The 21,951-nt window shown below is 42.9% G+C and overlaps 1 pseudogene; it reads right to left on the bottom strand.

The window, feature by feature from the left end:
* Positions 1 to 61: 61 nt before the first annotated feature.
* LOC121745807 lies at positions 62 to 20,514 on the bottom strand (annotated as a pseudogene).
* Positions 20,515 to 21,951: the final 1,437 nt, after the last annotated feature.

Here is a 21,951-nt window from a genome sequence, read left to right as displayed (position 1 = left end):
ACAAGGTAAGACTTTAAAGCGGTTGTAGCTATCTTAGAGTAGATGACTATAATCTAAGACGCTAGCTTTGCCAAGACACCAACAGAGGGGCATTGTTTGCGGTTGCAGGTTCGGCTTGCTGATAATTGTCTCCGGAATCAATATACTGGTCACCTTGATCGGGTCCACCGACGATGGCCCCCTCAAGCACATTAGGGTTATCACCATTCTTGTGGAACCAGTCGGAACCTTCTTGACACCCGACCACCTGTGGATTTTTCTAGATCGACACAATAGATGCTCCCCAATGGTGGACCCGTCTCGGGTAGTTTGACCCGAACCCGACCATATAGCTCATTTTCTTCGGGTTGGATCCCAATATGTAGTCCACCTGAGACCTAGTGAAGCCCAATAGATCGTTAGGCCCGACATTGGATGGTGGTCTTGGTTTTGGCGAGGATGTCGGCGTAGGTAGTTATTAGGAATGTCGCGCTTGTGACATACTGTAAATTGCTCCATGGGAGGAACCACAAAAGACCTGCATTGCTCTTCTGCACTTTGTTATTCCCTTTCTGGATGCAGTTGCAAATGAATTCTTCTGCTCCCTTCTAGTATTGTTCTAAATTTCCTCTTAGATATCGAACGTAAAGAAGTAAAGATGCAGCACCGAGAAGCTGACCCTTGGAAGCTTCGAGATCAAGAGATGAAGAGAGAGAGATGAAGAACTGAGCTTAGCTTCGGCTAACGGCTATCTTAGCTCTTTAGTTAGTCGTTAGTTAGTTATAGTTTGTTATCCTAGCTGGCACTTGTTAGTTAGATAGTTAGTTAGATCACCAAGTATATAAGGTGATTTCTCATATTGTTTTGTAACTTTTCATTTGATCAATAAAACAAGTAGAAGCTTTCTTCTCTCAGCATGATTATGCTTAGATCATAAACTTCTCATGGTACCAGAGCAAACTAAGATCTTCCGCTACTCTCTCTGATTTCCTTTTTTTCTGATCTGTTCATCATGAATGGACGCAATCGTGCTCAGATTCCTCCTTCTGATGATACTTCTAGCCCCTATTTTCTTCATCCGAGTGATAATCCTGGTGTAGTTCTCGTTCCACAACTGTTGACTGGATCTAATTACTCAACATGGAACCGCTCCTTCATCACAGCTCTACTAGCTAAGAACAAATTGGATTTTGTTGATGGATCCATTCTTCGTCCAAATGGTGATGATCTGCTGTATCAAGCGTGGATCAGGTGTAATAGCATGGTCGTTGCATGGTTGCACAACTCAGTTTCTCCTCAAATTTGTTCGAGCATCATGTTTTTAGATAATGCTTATGAGAACTGGTCAGATCTAAATGATCATTTCTCACTTGGTGATTCTTCTCGTTTATATCAATTGAGGCAGCCGTTGATGACTCTCAATCAAGGAAACTCTGATGTTAGCAGCTATTTCACTAATTTGAGAACGGTTTGGGATGAGTTCAAAAATTATCAGCCTATCTCTTGGTGCAATTGCAATTGTTGCACCTGCAATAGCGCAGCTCGATGGCATCAACACCAGGAGAATGATTGCCCAGTTCAATTTCTGATCAGTTTAAATCCTACTTTTTCATAGATCAGATCTAATATCCTGGCTATTACTCCTTTGCCTTCACTCTCTAAGGTGTTTTCCTTAGTTATTCAGGAAGAAAGGCAACGACGCATTGATGGAAAACTAATATCTCCAGCCTACTTTCCAGCTCTTGCGCCAGTTACAAGTGAACAACCTTTTGCTAATGCTGCTTCAAATTTTGGCAGAGGCTTCAATAAGTTTTTATGTAGTCATTGTGGTAAAACTAACCATAATGTGGATAAATGTTTCTTTCTCCATGGTTTTCCCCCAGATATGGCCGAGAAAAACCTAAACCTACTAGATTTACTCAGTCCAGTTCATACAAACACAAATCTGTTAACTGTGTTGAAGATAACTCTGATTCTTCTCATTGGAAAGAGGATCACAGCTTGGATCTCAGATTGTTGCTGCAAATCTACCTAGCATGGATCAGTTAACTGTGTTGAAGATAACTATGATTCTTCTAATTGGAAAGGATCACAGCTTGGATCTCAGCTTGTTGCTGCAAATCTCTTGCAAGGCCAATTCCACACTCAAAGTTCCCTCACTACTACGGAATCAGCTCAATCCACACAACCACCCTCTCAGCCTCAAGCTACACAATCATGTAGTCCTTTTTCTGGTATGGTTTGCTTCTCATTGGTGGGTTCGTAGAAGAACGCGGATTGGATCAAGCTATATGGAAGATAACCGAACCGAGTGGATCAGTTAGCAAACGGCGTTGCCACTTGATCAAGGCGTTCTCTCTCGCTCCACCGAAAGAAATATTTATAACTCCCAATCTTGCACTACTTAACAGTAAAGCGGAAAGTATGGGGTAGATCCCACAGAGAAACCAGTACGTTGAGTGTGTAAGTAGTGAACAGGGGTCGGCTGTTGCCACACTTTAAATTGGGAGTTTAAAACTACTGGGTTACGCTAGACGAAATGTAAACTATCTACTGGATCAAGTAACTCATCATGCTGGAAAAGGACTTAACTACCTAGGCTTCCTACGAAAACACAAAACACCTTGCCATTCATCATGATTAAAACACTGGATCAGAGACTTTAAAGTTGAACTAGACTGGAACAGTAATCGAGATGACGAAAACAAAATAACTCAGATTTTTATACTCAATGCTCAAAACAGAACTGTAATCATGCGGAATACAAAAGATCGATTCTTTAACTACGAAACAACGAAGAATTGAACTTAAGCAGCTAAAACTGGAAAGTAAGAACGCGAATCCAGCCGAGAAACTCTCGGTCGGAAACTTGAGACAACGCCGAACAGATATTGATTTCTCTGTCGCGCTCCCTTCGGTCGCTCTCTTCTAACTAGCCATTGCTATTATCTAACTAAGCTATCTTTGGAACTTGAAAACCAAACTTGAAACAAGGAAAAGAAAAACTAAACTAGAAGCAGAAGGAAGAATCTTAATTAGGATGGTGCATCGTCTATTTATAAGCTCGTCGCAACAATCTCCAGCTGGGGTAACGTCTCTGGCAGCGAATATTCATCCTTGCTGGGATTGAGCACCTTATCGATTGATACGTGCCCTTCTTCTAGAATGACGTCGCTCCTCAATAACAGAATGATGATCGGCTTCGTCCTTGCGTCAACGTATCAGCACGTGTCCCCTTCTAGAATGTCGTCCTTGATAACCGATTGATGATCGCCATCCAGCGCATCAGCCTCACGTGTCTTTCTTCTAGAACGAAGTGGTCCCCTAGCTAACTGCTTGATTACTCCCTTGATCAACCCACTCGGTTTTTGGTCTTTTTCGCCTTCTGTACCACCTTGATCAGCTTGGCCTTGTTGCCCTTGGTCAAGCGGCATTCCTGCACAATTAACACTCGCTTTGCGCGATAAACTGATCAAGTAGCATACATTTTACCCCTAAACCGATGCATGAAATAGGCCTTATCAAACTGCTCACACTTAAAACATACTTGTCCTAAAGTATAAAGAAAAAGAAAAGAAAAAGATAAGGCAAATTTCAGGCATGGTTTACTCGTTTCAAGAAAGTGAAAGAAAACGAAAAGAGGAAAACAAGACTCAAAACAAAAACACATATTCACATAGATGCATTAGACCGAATAAACTTCCAACAATCATACCCGAGGTCGAGGTCAATCCATTTGCCAGCAGCTTATGTTTTTCTCTTTCGCGTTCACCTGATCAAGGTGTCAGTTTGTCAAGATTGCTCAATTTAAACCAACTGGTTGATTCACACAGTCACTCATTTCTCACCAGAGATGTTAGGACTATTCACTCTGTATTGCCACAATTTTAATACCTCGAATCGGACTGCACAAGATAGTTCCTTAAAGTCTTTATTTCGGTTGTAACGGGGCTTAAGGGGAGTAAGTGAGTTAGGGTAGGGTCCTAGGGGTTTTAAGTTTAAAAATTAAAAAATATATATAAACTGTAAAAAGAAAAACGCATGAGTCAAGGGACCAAGATCTGAACCACTCTTCTGGATCAGGCTGGGTTGTTATTTGGGCACTTTATGTGTTACTTGGTCAAGCTACGACCTTCAGCCTTTAACTTTTGGCTTATTCCCTAGCTTTCGACTTACTGGGTCAGGTTACAACTTTTTCCTGCCCTTTCTTTTTCAAACTTCTCTTTTTCTCTCCCTTTTTCCAAATATTTCCCACATTTTTTTAAAACTGATTTCTGACTTGATAAACCTGATTGACTAACTTGCTCAACCCGGTTACCCTTTTAATTCGGCTATTCTATTGCTATCCCTTTTTGTTTTGAAATAATTCATCTCTTGACCCCTTTTCCTCACGCGTTTGTAAAAATGTACAAAGATGTGAGTTTCAGTTTCAAAATACGGGTAAAAGTGTAAATGGGCTCAACGTGGTTAACTAGGGGGTGCCCTTTCTAATGAGGCGGGTTCGTGAAACGAAAGAAGAAATGGCTCAATTGGTTAAGTCATAACGCCTTTAGTCCTTACTACTTGTGCAATTTTCATCTAAATATCAAAAAGTAGCCTCTCGTATTTTTTTTGTAAAAATAGTAGAAATTGTTCTACTTTGGCCTATAACTCACATATAGAGAGGCTTCACAGAAGGTTTTTAAAATTTAGCATTTACATCATACTTGCGTCGTTCAAACTGATCAAGTTAGGCAATCAAGTTTCACATGCAAACATACTGTATCCTTTTTCTTATTCTTTCCCAGGCATTCATATCTTTCATTTATCCAATTGCATGCATACTGCCCTAATTATCACTAACTGATTGTTTTGCATTTTTTTATAAGTTGACATGAATGATTCAATTAGGTTAACCCCCCCCAATTGAATAAGAACTCGTCCTCGAGGGACTAGATGCAGTGGAAAAAGGGTTAGGCAACGACACAGACATACAAACCAAGGAAAACTTCTCACCCTTAGACTAGACACTGGGCTAAGTGGGAGATAGTGCCAAAAAATCAAAGCATGTCGAAAAACAGAAAAACATGAACAAAAATACATATGCAGTAAAAAACGAGCAGAGAATGCATAAACTTCTCACACTTAGACCCGACAAAGGTCAAATTAAAAATAGAAATTATTTTGAATGGAACGAGTTGGGTGAGGGGTATACTACTTCTTCTGAGAGGGTTGACCGGGGGAAGCAGAGGGATGCCTGGAAGAGGTATGCCGGACTGGAGGAGAGCTTGTAGATGGAGGTGGTGGTTGCCTGGCAGTGGTTTGATTGCAGACTGCCTCCAGCAACCTGGTCAACATGACCAAGTGGGCATGGGAATTTTTCACCAGCTGCGTCAACATTTTCTCCCATGGAGCTTCCATCCATTTTCACCTTGTGCATCATCCTCTTGCTTCGTCCTCGGAGTGGGCACCAAATCCAGCCTTGGCCTTTGTTGCTTGCCAGGGCTCGCCCCGCCGGCCAGTGGCATAGAAGCGGAACTTCCCTCCTTGCGTCTTCTCAAGTACCTGAATTCTAAAAAAGAAATCCATGTCAAATAATTCAGGGCTGGGGCAAAGAATGGTACGTCCGGCACACTCCACATTCCAGTTTCTCCTCAGATAGGTTCCAAGGAGGTGGCAGACGTTTAAATGGCGGGCTGGGTGGGTAGCAATCTGATTAATGGAGTAGGCCAGCCAGAAGCCAAGATGGACCTTCCTCTGCTCTCTCATGCTCCACATGAAGTAGAGCTCGGCCAGGGTTATGATCGCCATCATGTTGGCTTGACCAAGGAAGTTGCAGCCGAGGTAGACCTGGGCTAGGCGGAGGGCTGGATCAGCAATGTGATTTCCTCGGGATTTAGAGGCTTTGAAAGCTGGGGTGCATCCATTGCATAAGGCCTTCCAGACGGCCTGCTGATCGAAGTCAGGCTTCCTGTGAGGAAGGCCGATATCACGCCCAAACCACTCCCCGTTGGCCACTTGGGCTTCAGTGTAGAGTCCCATCCTGATGAGAACTCGTTTAGGCTCATCTCTTGGTCGCGGCCAAATACCCTGAAGGAGACGCTTCTGGCCTCCAGGTTCGAGCTGCCGGTAAACCGGAAAGACGTGAACAAACTCCTTGGCCAAAACCTCTGGCACAGTAATGTACTCGACAAACTTCTCCTCAATCCGGATCTTCTCCAGGGATGGTTGGTGGAGCATCTTCCCCGCCTTCAGCCTCTTCTGGTTGGTCACCAGCTGGTTGACCTCCTCCTGCCATTTGGGGTTGTCAAACTCTAGCATTTGCTGGAGGACGTCTGCGGTCAGGACCACAGTGTGTTTGGAGTAGTCGGTGGCAGGGGGTAGTGCAGGACTTCCTTGTTGCCTCCTGGACGTCCGAGTCCTGCGCAACTCTAGGCCCTCTGTGTCGCTGCCCTCATCTCATTCTCGTGGCGGTGGGGAGGCAGGCTGGTAGGCGTCAGTGATCACAATCCCCACACTGGCAGGGCGTATCTTCTTAGGAGGAGGGTGAGCTATCTCCTTCCCCCTCCTCTTTCTTTCTCTCTCAGCTCTCACACGGCTGTCCTCAACAGCCTCACTTTCATCAATGGCCTCACCGGCCCCTTGGTTCATTTGCTCCTCCTCATCTACCAGGCGCCGCACGACGCGGGGCCTCTGCTCCACTAGCTCGTCCTTCGTTCTTGACTAGTTGGCCTTCAAGGCCTCTGCTTCCTCTAGAAGTTGGTCCATCGTGATCCTTCGCGTTCTGCGGCGTAGCGGCTCTTCCACCTTTTCTGGCTCATCCTCCACATTTCGAAGGATATTCCAGTCAGCCTCCCTCTACTGAAGTAGGATGTCGCTGGGAAGCGGCTTAAAATCCTCCATCTCCTCGTCGTCGATCTCGACGACCTCTATCGAGTGCGGCCCGTGGACGGAAGTAGAACCGCCACCGCTTGCTGGTGACAGGATGTCGGGGGAAAGTGCACCCTCCTCTGGCCTAGGGTTTTCTACGATGGGCTGCTCACAAGCCTCCCCTCTTCTTCCTCGTCTGAGGCATCCCCGTTGTACTGTACCAACGGGATGATGGGGGTTATTTTTGGAGAAGGGGGAGGGGATTGTGCTCTGGGAGGAGAAGGTGGGGAAATATGATATGTAGGAGTTGGAGCGGGGTCCTCAGACCGGAAAATTCCGAGTTGGGCTTTAAGGGCGGCGTAAGCCTCCGCAGGATCTGTCCCGGTGGGTATGCGGCGGAGTATGGTCTCTAGTCTCCTCATAACAGCCGGGTCCACTGTAGGAAGTGGAGCGGCGGTGCTAGGTTGTGGCGGAGGGACTGCGGTGGTTGGTGTGGAAGGGCCGGGGGTTTCTGGTACTGTTTTGGCCGGAGACGAGGGTCTTCGGTCACCACTGCTGGTGCCGACCCTTGAGGATGAGGAGGAAGTGCTAAGTTGAGTGATCTTCATTTTTTGGTGATGGATGTGGGTGATTTCTGTGGAGGGGATGATAACTTGGGAAAGGGTTCTAAAGTTTTGAGAGGAATGGATGAGAGCAAATACAGTGTACTGTAAACGGTTGGGGAAAAGTGAAATACGGTTCAAAAAACTGCCTTTTATACCGAGATCCCGACTGTTGAGATCCCTGCGACGCTTCGAGTACAGGCGCACTTTTTCAGAGCGACGGCTGGCTTAGCTTCCCCGATACGCTTCCTCTCTCTAGTACGACTTTTCAATGCAGCAGTTAGCGCTCTCCGACACCTTTTCAATGAGTGCATGCGTCCTGTCATCACCCTGCCCTGATCAATCCAACCATTGTAATCCACCAATTAAATTCAAATTCCATTTGATCAAGTGGACAATTATTTCCAGATGAATACTTAAATATTAACCACTTGATCAGTTTCTTCCTTTTTTCCAACTTTTAATTTCCTAAGAGTTTAAAATTAATAATATGAAAAATATTTACACTAACTGCCAAGGACTTGACTGAGTGCCCTTAGGACGTCACTTGATCAGTTTGTAGGTTTAGAATTCAGTTGCTTGATCAAGCAGACTACCCAGGAGTACTTAGTCACTCCTTATACCTGCTCTTACTGGAGAGAGTTAGGCATGAGCAGTGGAATGTCGTCCACCACGCACGCCTCAGTGCCATCTCTGAAGGGATTTAGCCTATGCCCATTCACCAAAAAGGAAGGCGTATCAGGATCGCTTCCTTGGAGTTCGATTGCTCCATTTGCTCGTATGACGATGATGGTATAGGGGCCTATCCACCTTGACCGCAACTTCCCATGCATCAGCTTAAGCCTTGATTGGAAAAGCAGCACCTTCTGCCCCACCTTGAGCTCCTTCTTGCAAAGGTTCTTGTCATGCCACATTTTTGTCTTCTCTTTATACCACATGGTAGAGTCGTAAGCGTCAAGGCGGAGCTCTTCAAGCTCCTGCAGCTGTAACTTCCTTTCTCCAGCGCAAGTCTCAGCGTTCAAGTTCATCTCTTTGATTGCCCAGAAAGCCTGATGCTCGACTCCCACAGGAAAATGGCACATATTCCCGAATACCAGACGGTAGGGGAACATTCCAATTGGCGTCTTGAAAGCGGTTCTGTAAGCCCAGCGCGCGTCCTCCAGTCGACTGCTCCAATCTTTCCTCGTGGGGTTTACCGTCTTCTCTAAGATAGCCTTGATCTCTCTGTTAGATACTTCAGCCTGGCCATTTGACTGAGGGTGGTAAGGTGTGGATAGTCGGTGGTGGACGCCATATTTCCTCATTAAGGCTTCAATAGTGTTATGGACGAAATGAGTCCCTTCATCACAGATGATGGCTCGCGGTACCCCGTACCGGGTAAAGATGTTTGATTTTAAGAACTTGGCCACCTCCCTGGACTCACACGTCCTTGTCGCCTTTGCTTCTATCTATTTAGACACATAGTCCACTGCCACCAAAATGTAGAGATTGCCTTCAGATGAAGGGAAATGCCCCATGAAATTCATTCCCCATACATCGAATATCTCACATACTATTATGGGGATCTGTGGCATCTCATCTCTTGCAGAAATTCCTCCAGTCAGCTGGCATCTTGGGCATCTCTTGCAGAACTCGTAGGCATCTTTATGGATGGAGGGCTAGTAAAAACCACTGTCAAGCACTTTCCGCGCTGTCTTCTTTGGACCAAAGTGACCGCCACAACCTAGTGTGTGGCAGTGGACCAACACGTCATCTTGTTCCCAATCTGGTATGCAGCGTCAGATGACTTGATCCGCCCCATCTTCCTCAAATATGGATCATCCCAATAGAAGTATCGGGAGTCATTTTTGAGCTTCTGCTTCTGTGCTCTCGTGGCTTCATCATTTCTGGGCAGCTCGCCCGTCACTAGATAGTTGGCCATGTCCGCAAACCATGGCTCCTTATGCCTGTGATGGATCTCTCTTCCTTGGTCAGCTTGATCAATCCTCTCTGCTCGGTTGATCCACTGAAGTTCAGATGTTGCCTTGATCAGATATAAATGCTCCTCAGGGAAAGCGTCAGAGATAGCTTCCCCATTATCTTCTTGCATAATCCGGCTTAAGTGATCAGCCACTCTATTCTCGCTTCCATTCTTGTCATTCGCTTCCCAGTCGAACTCTTGTAATAGGAGGACCCATCTGATCAGACGCGGTTTAGACTCCTTCTTAGCTAGGAGATATTTGATCGCCGCGTGGTCTGTGTAGACAATCATCCTCGCACCCAGTAGGTAGGGCCTGAACTTCTCAAAAGCATAGACCACTGACAACATATCCTTCTCGGTGGTATCATAATTCTTCTGCGCTTGATTCAGAGTTTTTGACGTGTAGATGATAACATAACTCTTCCCATCGATCTTCTGACCCAAGACCGCCCCCACTGCATAGTCGCTTGCATCGCACATCACCTCGATGGGGTGACTCCAGTCGGGAGCACGGATTATCGGAGAGCTGATCAGTCTGTCCTTCAACAACTGGAAGGCGGCCTTGCAGGCATCAGAAAACTCGAACTCCACATCGTTCTGGAGTAGTCTTGTCAGGGGCTGGGCTATCTTCGTAAAATCTTTGATAAATAGCTTGTAAAATCCCGCGTGGCCCAAGAAAGCCCTGATCTCCTTTTGATTTGTCTGGTACGGGAGTTTCGCTATAACTGCCACCTTTGCGTGATCCACTTCTATCCCTCTGCTTGACACCACGTGGCCTAGGACTATTCCTTCGGTAACCATGAAATGACATTTTTCAAAATTCAAAACCAAGTCCTTCTGCCGGCACCTTTCCAGTACTCTGTTTAGGCTATATAGGCCCTGATCAAATGTGTTCCCATAGACAGTGAAATCATCCATGAAGATCTCTATGCAGTCTTCCAACAAATCCGAGAATATGCTCATCATGCATCTTTGGAAAGTGCCCGGGGCATTGCAGAGGCCAAACGACATCCTTCTGTAAGCGTAGGTGCCAAAAGGACAGGTGAAAGTGGTCTTCTCTTGGTCCTCTGGATTCACCGCGATCTGGAAATAGCCACTGTACCTATCAAGGAAACTGAAATATTGCTTCCCCGTCAATTTCTCAAGCATCTGGTCAATGAATGGCAGAGAGAAGTGATCCTTCTTCGTGGCCGCATTCAGCTTCCTATAGTCGATGCACATCCTCCACCCAGTGACTGGCCGTGTTGGGATCAACTCATTTTTCTCATTTTTTACAACATGTATTCCTCCCTTCTTCGGCACCATATGTACTGGGCTGACCCAGTTACTATCAGGGATGGAGTATATGATTCCTATGGAGACCAGCTTGACTATCTCCTTGAGCACCTCTTCCCTCATGTTGGGGTTGAGTTTGCGTTGCTGGTCACGGTGCGGTTTAGCTCATTCCTCCAATCTGATGTGGTGCATGCACAAGTCTGGGTTGATGCCCACCAGATCTGTCAGCTTCCATCCTATGGCTTTCTGGTTGCGCTTTAGTACTTCCAGCAATCTGTCTTCCTGCCCCTGGGTCAACTGACTGTTGATGATAACTGGCATTGTTTCGTCTTCCCTCAGATAGGTGTACTTCAAATGTGCTGGAAGGGGTTTTAACTCCTTTGCGGGTTTCGGCACTTCAGTAGGTAGTGGATTTTCTTCTGTTTCTCTTCTCAGTGACTTGCCTTGATCAGATAGCTTTTCGAGGCTAGACACTTGAGCCTTCCCGCTTGACCAAGCTGGTCGCGGGTGCTCGCAAAAATCCATCATTGCTTTCGCGATGGCTTGATCATCCATTTTGCCGACGTTCATGGCTTCATACCATTCAGCAACTTTTCTCTCAACCTCTTCATCTGCAGCAGAGTCAGTAAACTGACTCTGTAGGAATTCCCCCTCCAGATATTCCTGTACTAGCGGCTCAGTCACATCAACTGAGTACACGTTCTCGTTACCTGCTGGACTCTCTATAGCTTCATCAATATTGAACGTGAACTGCTCTCCATTGAAATCCAAGCTGATCGTCCCATTACGAACGTCGATTATGGTGCTGGCCGTAGACAGGAACGACCTTCCCAGTAGACCTCCACTTGACTCCCTTGCTGCTGGCTCTGTCATTTTGATGACGAAAAAGTCTGCTGGGTATAGAAAATCATTCACCTTCACTATTACATCTTCCAGAATTCCCTCCGGGTGAATGCAAGATCTGTCGGCCAATTGTATCATGATGTCAGTATCGACGAGTTTTGCCTCTTCCACTTGAATATCCCCAATTGAAATCGGAAGAGTGAACATTCCTGGGTCGGTCTTTTTTGATGGGAGGTCGCTCCTCTGGATCACGGCAGAGACGTTCTCCTCTGTAATCATTCTCCCTTCTTCCTTGACCTTCCCCGCCAGGTAGTCCTTTATAAACTTGCTGATTGGGGGAATCTTCAATGACGTCAAGAGTGATACCTTGACTTCCACATCTTTGAACATACTGGCCATGTCGATTGTGGCGTCTCTCTTCCTGGTCACCATTCTGCGGTATAGATATGGCATGACCTTCTCGGCTTCTTCTTCTTGATTCTCTCCTGAGGTCTCACCGCCCACTTTCGCTTTCCCTTTATCTCTTCCTCTGGCTTGATCAACTCCACTGGATTCTCCTTCTTTTTGGTGGCTTGGTCCAGGCATAGACACTGGGGACACCGCAGGTGGGCTGGGGCTCTGGTATACCTTCCCCGACCTCAGGGAGACTTCACTTATGTTCTCACGCCCAGGCTGCTGCTCCGTGGCAGGGATTTTCCCTTCGTTTCCTCTCAGCTCTCCCAGCGACATGGCAACTTAAGATAACTGCTTTGTAAGCATGTCCAGCGCTGCCCTCTGCTCCTTCTGAGCCTCCTGAATTTCTAGCATCGCATCATTAGGTTGGTGCGGAACAATCATTTCTCCTAGGCCTTCATTTGGGTGCCAATTATATCTTTGATTTGAGGGCCCCCCAACCATGGTTGGGCTGTGGGTAGTCGGACTGCCCGTAGTACTCTGGCTGGTACTGTGGCTGGTTGTGCTGTTGGTTACCTCTTTGATGCGGCGGGGCATAGCTAACCACCTGGTTGTTTGGTTGTCTCCCCTGGTTGCTTGACTGGGGGCCTTGATGTCTGTAGCCCCAGTTTCCCTCCTGCATTTTGCTTGACCAATTAGGTTGTCCTCCACTGGACCAGTTTCCTTGATGACCGCTTGATCAATTGCCTTGTGGTCCACCCTGCATTCTGTTCCCTTCATTGTTTGATCTATATTGGTTCCGAGCAGGCCAATTAGAAGAAAGGCAACGACGCATTGATGGAAAACTAATATCTTCAGCCTACTCTCCAGCTTCTACTCCAGTTACAAGTGAACAACCTTTCGCTAATGCTGCTTCAAATTTTGGCAGAGGCTTCAACAAGTTTTTATGTAGTCATTGTGGTAAAACTAACCATAATGTGGATAAATGTTTCTTTCTCCATGGTTTTCCCCCAGGATATGGCCGAGACAAACCTAAACCTACTGGATTTACTCAGTCCAGTTCATACAAACACAAATCTGTTAACTGTGTTGAAGATAACTCTGATTCTTCTCATTGGAAAGGATCACAGCTTGGATCTCAGCTTGATGCTGCAAATCTACCTAGCATGGATCAGTATCAGCAGCTTGTGAATTTCTTGCAAGGCCAATTCCACACTCAAAGTTCCCACTACTACAGAATCAGCTCAATCCGCACAGCCACCCTCTCAGCCTCAAGCTACACAATCATGTAATCATTTTTCTGGTACGGTTTGCTTCTCATTGGTGGGTCTATAGAAGAGCGCGGATTGGATCAAGCTATATGGAAGATAACCGAACTGAGTGGATCAGTTAGCAAATGTCGTTGTCACTTGATCAAGGCGTTCTCTCTCGCTCCACCGAAAGAAATATTTATAACTCCCAAACTTGCACTACTTTAACAGTAAAGCGGCAAGTACGGGGTCGATCCCACAGAGAAACCGGTGCGTTGAGTGTGTGAGTAGTGAACATGGGTCGACTGCTGCCACACTTTAAATTGGGAGTTTAAAACTACTAGGCTACGCTAGACAGAATGTAAACTAACTACTGGATCAAGTAACTTATCATGCTGGAAAAGGACTTAACACCTAGGCTTCCTACGAAAACACAAAACACCTTGCCATTCATCATGATTAAAACACTGGATCAGAGACTTTAAAGTTGAACTAGACTGGAACAGTAATCGAGATGACGAAAACAAAATAACTCCAATTTTTATACTCAATGCTCAAAACAGAACTGTAATCATGCGGAATACAAAAGATCGGTTCTTTAACTACGAAACAACGAAGAATTGAACTTAAGCAGCTAAAACTAGAAAGTAAGAACGCGAATCCAGCCGAGAAACTCTCGGTCAGAAACTTGAGAAACGACGAACAGATATTGATTTCTCTGTTGCGCTCCCTTCGATCGCTCTCTTCTAACTAGCCATTGCTATTATCTAACTAAGCTATCTTAGGAACTTGAAAACCAAACTTGAAACAAGGAAAAGAAAAACTAAACTAGAAGCGGAAGGAAGATTCTTAATTAGGATGTTGCATCCTCTATTTATAAGCTCGTCGCAACAATCTCCAGCTGGGGTAACGTCTCTGGCAGCGAATATTCATCCTTGCTTGGATTGAGCACCTCATCGATTGATACGTGCCCTTCTTCTAGAATGACGTCGCTCCTCAATAACAGAATGATGATCGGCTTCGTCCTTGCGTCTTACGTATCAGCACGTGTCCCCTTCTAGAAATAGGCCTTATCACTCATCCTTTGTTTACACTTTATCTTCATCATATTCTAGTCTATCTACATGGATTTTAAACACAGGTGCTACACACCATGTTTGCTATGATCCATCACTGGTGTCATCTGCCTCACCAATATCCAATGCCTCTGTAAACCTTCCTAATGGCCAAACAACACCTATTACTCAGATAGGTACTGTCAATCTTACTCCAAACATCACTCTCACCTCAGTCTTACATGTTCCTTCTTTCTCATTCAATTTACTTTCTGTCAGTGCTTTAACCAAAAATACCTCTTGCACTGTCACTTTCACTCATAACCAATTCCAAATTCAGGAAGCTTCACTGGGGACCATGATTGGGAGGGGTAAACGTGTTGGAAACCTCTACATACTTGATTTACCTCAGTCTTCACACATTTATCCAAGTATGGCAAAAACTCATCCTTCTCATGTTGTTCCTCAACCTACTGTTTTTGTGAATTCAGTAGTTAGTTTGGATGTATGGCACCAACGTTTGGGCCACCCCTCACTCAATAAACTCAAGCTTTTGTCTGATATTTTATCTCCTTCTAATTCTCAGATTTCTTCATGTCATATCTATCCAATAGCAAAACAAAGAAAATTACCTTTCTCTGATTCTTCTCACAGATCTTCTGCCATCTTTGATTTGATCCACTGTGATGTATGGGGGCCATTTCATACTCCTACACACAATGGATTCAAATAATTTCTCACACTAGTTGATGATTTCTCACGCTTTGTTTGGACATTTCTACTCACTCAAAAGTCAGAAGTCCCCACTGTGATGTCCCAATTTTACTCCACCATTCTTACTCAGTTCTCAAAGAAGATAAAAATGTTGAAAAGTGACATTGCCCCTGAATTCAATCTTACTTCCCTACTCTCCACATATGAAATTGTATCTCAACACTCATGTGTAGAAACCCCCAACAAAATGCCAGAGTGGAGAGGAAACACCAACATCTTTTGAATGTTGCAAGAAGCCTGCTCTTTCAGTCTGATCTTCCCATAGAATTATGGGGAGAGTGTATTCTTACAACTTCCTTTCTTATTAACAGACTTCCCTTATATGTCCTACCTAATAAACTGACACCTTTTCAACTACTATTCAATAAACCTCCAACATATTCGAGTCTGAAAGTGTTTGGATGTCTTTGCTTTGCTTCAACATTGGACAAAAGCAGAAATAAGTTCTCACCAAGAGCTATAAAGTGTATATTCATTGGTTATCCATCTGGGTACAAGGGGTATAAGGTTATGGATTTGGAGAACAATAACATTTTCATTAGCAGAAATGTTATTTTTCATGAATCTGAATTTCCACTCTCACAACAGAAACATACACCTTTTCCAGATTTCCCTCTTCATGAGCCAGAAAACATTCAGCCTCAGCAAAATACTCCTTCTTCCCTTCCTTTCCTGCTACAGCAGAATAATCACCAACCTCTGCCGTAGCAAAATATTTCCCAGCCTGATAACACCAATGTTGTGCCAACTGTAACTCCTTACCATTCCACCTCAGGGAGGATTATCAAAACCCCAGCACACCTCACTGATTATATATGTAACTCAGTGGTCTCCACTTCAAAATATCCTATTTCCTCATATTTCTCCCTTGCCAAGCTATCTGAGCCTTATCTCAAGTTCATCATTCTTCTTTCCACCCTCACTGAGCCTAACTCCTACGAACAAGCACCTCAATATCCTGAGTGGGTATTGGCTATTCAAGAGGAGTTACAAGCTCTGATAAGGACAAACACTTGGTTGATCACAGTGTTGCCTCCAGGCAAGATTCCTATATCTTGCAAATAGGTGTATAAGATCAAGTTCAAGGCTGATGCTATAGTAGAGAGATACAAAGCTCGATTAGTTGCTAAAGGCTTTACACAACAAGCTGGAGTGGACTTTCATGATACATTCTCCCCTGTTGCAAAGCTCACTACTGTTAAAATGGTCCTTGCTCTTGCTGCTATACATGGATGGAAACTTGCTCATCTTGACATTAATAATGCCTTTCTATATGGTGAGCTTGATAAAAAAAATATACATGACATTGCCACCTGGTTTGATTGTTCCAGAGGCTTCAGCAGTATCTGGAAAGCTTGTTTGCAAGCTGAAAAAGTCTCTTTATGGACTTAAACAGGCTTCTACGCAATAGTATTTGAAGTTTTCAGCAGTTCTATCTGGTTTTGGCCTATCTCAATCTGCATCAGACCACTCATATTTTTATAAACATTCTCCTGATGGATCTTTCTTTGGAATTGTCATTTATGTGGATGATATCCTTGTTGCCTCCAGTGATGATGCGCAGATAACAAGCTTCAAGGAGTTCCTCACTAATCACTTCAAATAGAAGGATCTAGGCACACCTAAATATTTTCTAGGAATTGAAATTGCTAGAAATAACAGTGGCATATTCATTTCACAGCACAAGTATGCATTAGATCTTGTCACTGATGCAGGTATTCTTGGTTGTAAACCCTCCACCATCCCCATGGATTCATCTAAAACTCTGCAGCAAGATGAGGGGGAGTCTCTTTCTGATCCTACTGCCTATAGGAGACTCATTGGCCGTCTAGTGTATCTCTGCATAACTAGGCCTGATATCACTTTTGCAATGAATAAACTTAGCAAGTTCTTGTCCAAGCCTTGTTCATGACATATGTTGGCAGCTGAAAAGGTCCTCAAATACTTAAAACGCACCCTAGGTCATGGCCTCTTCTACTCAGCAAAAGCAGATCCATCCATCCCTAAGCATTTTTTCTGATGCAGACTGGGTTGCATGTCCAGAGACAAGAATGAGTATATCTGGCTTCTGCTTATTTCTGGGTAGTTCTCTGATTTCTTGGCGTTCAAAGAAACAACACACAGTCTCCAGATCTTCAGCTGAAGCAGAATATAGAGCAATGGCTTTGGCATGTTGTGAAGTTGTGTGGATATTGGCTTTATTGAAAAATTTTGGTGTTTCTGTGAAGCAACCCGTCCCTCTCTATTGTGATAATCAGGCAGCAGTTTATATTAGCTCCAATCCAGTATTCCATGAACGCACCAAGCACGTAGAGATCGACTGCCACACTGTTCGAGAGAAACTACTAGAAGGAATCATTAAGCATGTGCATGTTCATAATAATCTGCAACTTGCTGATATATTCACCAAGCCTTTGGCATCAACACCCTTTCATACACTCTTGTCCAAGATGGATTTTATAACTGTGTATAGTCCATCTTGAGGGGGGCTCTTAGATATCGAACGTAAAGAAGTAAAGATGCAGCACCGAGAAGCTGACCCTTGGAAGCTTCGAGATCAAGAGACGAAGAGAAGAGATGAAGAACTGAGCTTAGCTTCGGCTAACGGCTATCTTAGCTCTTTAGTTAGTCGTTAGTTAGTTATAGTTTGTTATCCTAGTTGGCACTTGTTAGTTAGATAGTTAGTTAGATCACCAAGTATATAAGGTGATTTCTCATATTTGTTTTGTAACTTTTCATTCGATCAATAAAACAAGTAGAAGCTTGCTTCTCTCAGCATGATTATGCTTAGATCATAAACTTCTCATTTCCGCCTCTTGGCAGTTTTTCTTATACTATCCCCTAAAAAGATATATTCAAATATGAAGTAATATATACACCACATTTAAAGCGGTGGTTGGATTTGTATTTTGTAGTACCTTTGCAATGAGGACTTGAGCTCCGACATATTTGTCGTTGTTGGGAAGAAACCAAACAACCTAAAACTTGCGGAAGCACAAATGGTGTTCTTTCTCTCCCAATTACACAAGTCGATAATTATTTCTAACACAATGTGCCACGATAATATCAACGACAAACAATCAACAGAAATATAAAGTGAGACAATGATTTTTACGTGGAAAACCCTTTCGAAGCAAAAGGGAAAAACCACGGGACTTGAGAGTCCACTCAAAAGCTCCACTATAATATGTCTTTGCTACAAGATCAAATATCCAACCTCTACAACAAGTATAAACTCCAACTAGGTTGATAAAACAATCTTAAGCACAATACCCAAAACAAGATGAGAAAATCACCAAAACAGGGGCTGGCTTGGATACCAGAAAATCTGACCTTACTGTTCACGGATCGACAATCCCACCGTACAAAATCAATATCTTCAAGTCGACTACCCACTGTCGGAATTTCAGCTCAATCAGACCACGAATGAAAACCCGATCGAAGCCTCGAACAAAACTTCACCAAGCTAAAAATCTGTACTCACCTTCTTTCACAAAATGGAGTTTTGTTGCCGCTCTCAATCTCTCAATTCCAAATCTGAATTAATGATACAGCAGCTGACCCTCTCCCTCTTTTCTCTTCTCCACCGCCTCAATTTTGTGATTCACCCAAATCACAGCAATGTGTTGTCAATTTCTAATTAAACACGCACACTAATTAGCATTAAGGCAAAAAGAAATATGCCCAAATAGTTTGGGCCAACTTGAGTTGGGCTCCCACATAATGGAACCAGCCCAACAGTCGTCCCATGAAAACATTCTTCTGGTGCCACCTGAATTTGCGGATTTGATGAACTTAAGGTATATGTTGTCGTTGGTCGCTTGTCTCAGCCACGCAGCATCCCACACAAGCTCATCCTGTCATCACATGTTATTTGGCAATTAACTAACTGCTTGTTTAATTCGTATCTCTACCAACTCTATGTTATACATATATATACAAATACCTCGTAGCCACTGCTTGAATAAAATTTTCCAGCTACTGGAATGCTATTTTGGTATACGCCAGTGTGTTTCGTCGCAAACTCAAATAACTGTTCATCATATTCATATAGATACGAATCAACATGCATCATCATATTGCTAAACCCATAAATAAACAAAAAACATTTACTCCCTACGTCCACTATTATGTGTCCAACATTGACTCGGTGCGGGTTTTAAGAAATACAGAGAAATGTGGACGGGAAAATTAATGGAATGTGAGTCCTACCTTTATATGTTAGTGTTATACTCCTTTAGGTAGGAGTCCCAATTGAGTCTAACACGAGTTTTAAAAAATGTAAATGAAAATTAGTGAAAAACGATAGTGGAATGTGGATTTCATATTTATATTTGTCTTAAAATAAAATGTGAGTGTAACGAGGTTTGTGAAATGTGAGGCATACTACTATTTATGGAATGATTGATTGGAGAATCCTAATGTGAGACGGATGGAGTAATATAATGTGGGTGTAGTGAGTTATCAAAATGTGGGTCCCGTTATAAAAAATACTCCCTCCGTCCCGGACTACTTGCACTTATTTCCTTTCTGGGCGTCCCAAGTTATTTGCACTATTTCCATTTTTAGTAAAAAATTTCACCTACAGCCGTAATATTTGACTTTGCTATACACTCATTCCTTAATCTCCGTGCCAAAAATGAAACGTGCGAGTAGTGCGGGATAGAGGGAGTAGTAAAAAGTGAAGTGGAATAATGGATATCCCAAAATGGAAAAACTGGGCCACTTAATAGGGGGGAGGGGAGTAAAAAAGGAGAAAATAGTCGTACTTGTTTTGCATGATTGATGAGCTCAGACGAATAACTGGTATTGGAACTGCGGAAAGCGACAGCTGCAGCCGCCAATGCAGCAGCGGTCTCGCCTGCCAGGTCGGATCCGGGGTGCTGGTCATCAATCTTGTAAACAGTTCTAGGTGTTGTCATGCCTTCGGGCCTCATCCAACGGGAGTGGTCGGAGACACCATCTCCGACCTCTCCATATAGAACATTGGGCTTCGGATGGGCCTTGATCAGATAATCGGTGCCCCATTTGATAGCCTGCAGAGCATTCGAAAGCTCATGGTGGGCCTCAAATTGCGGCCCAAATTCCACTACGCTCCATGCCAGCATTGTCACCGTGTATGCCATCGGCAACCCAAATTTCACGCTGTCTCCGGCGTCGTAGTATCCTCCCACAAGATTCACCTGCATTAAACAAATATGTACTTATTTATAATCTTTTTATTGTTGTTTGGAATATATATAGTCCATACATAAATATCCATCTAGTTTGCATGGTAAAATTTAAATTTTACAAAAAATCTAATTATAATTAATTGAATTAGATGGATTAATTATCCCAGCTTCCTTGCCATCATTGAGGCCGGAATCTCCTCTCCACTTGATTCCCTGATTAGAAGGCAATTTCCCTGACCTTTGTGCTTCAAAGAAGAGCAATGATTTAATTAGGGCAGCTCCATAATCCAATGAAACCGAGTTTTGAATTTGAACTAGAAATGAAAACCCAAAGGCTAAAAACAAGCACAACTTAGACATAGTTGCAAATTTGGACTAGATTAATTAAATTTGCAAATGGGGAAGTATGGAAGATTGGAGGGGATGTTACCCCTTTTTATACTAGTAGCTAGCAAGATTGAACATAATAATTGAGATTGATTGTTATTTCCCAGGGATTAAGCAGGTGCATCTCCCCTTAATATTCTTGTATCTAACTTTTTAATTAGGTAAAACATGTTGAAATCGTATATTAAGTTTATTATGAAGTGATTCACTACATATTTTTCACCGAATAGTTTGGCGAATTGACCTGACCATTTTTAGACATGAACATTTAATTTATAATAACTTATAGTATTGTTTAAACCGAGAAAAATATCTATAATCAATGGAAAAAATAGATGAATATGATTAATATTTTTTTGCGTGTAATTAAGTGGACATGTATGGATTAGTATCAACTCAATAGCAATTAGCTATTTTTACGTACATTTAACATGCATGTCATGAACAATTGATATATTATTGATATGGCTTCCAAATATTATTCTGGATTTCGAAGAGATTATAGTGATAATAATAATTACTACTCTTATTATTACTAATATTTATTGAACCATATAATTATTTTATTAGTTTTGGATAGTTCGTGCATTCAATAATTATAATTATTATTACTACTAATATTTTTTAAACCATATAATATTGGTGTTAATTGTATTGAGATTGATGTTGTTTAGACCTTATCTACTCCTATTAATTATGGAGACAATTACAAATAAAAATAGGAAGGAATATCAACTTAAAACAAATAGGCTTGGTTAACACGACCAAGCCCTTGATCGGAGCCACTTGATTATTAATTAGTTTCTAGTCGATGCTTATTTTTATTAGTTTTGGATAGTTCGTTCATTGTATTAATGTTATTATTATTATTATTATTATTATTCTTATTAATGATGATGGAAAAATAGAGTACTGATCCTTTTATACACCTTTTTCTTAGTTAACTGAAAAAGGCGAATGGAATGGGAAATATGTGGAGAAACAGGTGATCCTTAACTGATTTACATTACTTAACCTTTTAGATACAAATGGTACATGTATCGTGATTTATTTTATGTACCTTTCTTATTTTACAGATAGCATGTGAGAAAACTTCTCGTATTGAGTTGAATATAACAAATGGGAAATATTCTTTTATATACACTTCTTCTTATTTTTAGATAACATGTGTAAAAAGTATATACTAGAATGCACGTGAAAAAAATACCAGCAAATATAGCATTCAAATTTAACTATAGCTACACTACACCTCTAGCATTAGGTTAAATGTCTAGTGATGAAACATTTTAGTATGAATGAGTGTTAGAATGCCTTAATTCTGTATTGTTTGTCGCTAGCCAAGCGGTGGTCTAATTGTTATATTGGGCCTAGCATGCCGTTTGTGTGCCTATTTGTATAGAAGTAGAGAAC

This window comes from Salvia splendens, chromosome 8, assembly GCF_004379255.2.
Source record: "Salvia splendens isolate huo1 chromosome 8, SspV2, whole genome shotgun sequence".
Taxonomy (NCBI): domain Eukaryota; kingdom Viridiplantae; phylum Streptophyta; class Magnoliopsida; order Lamiales; family Lamiaceae; genus Salvia; species Salvia splendens.
Note: the sequence above shows the minus strand (reverse complement) of the source record. Positions and strands in the feature narration are given on the sequence as shown.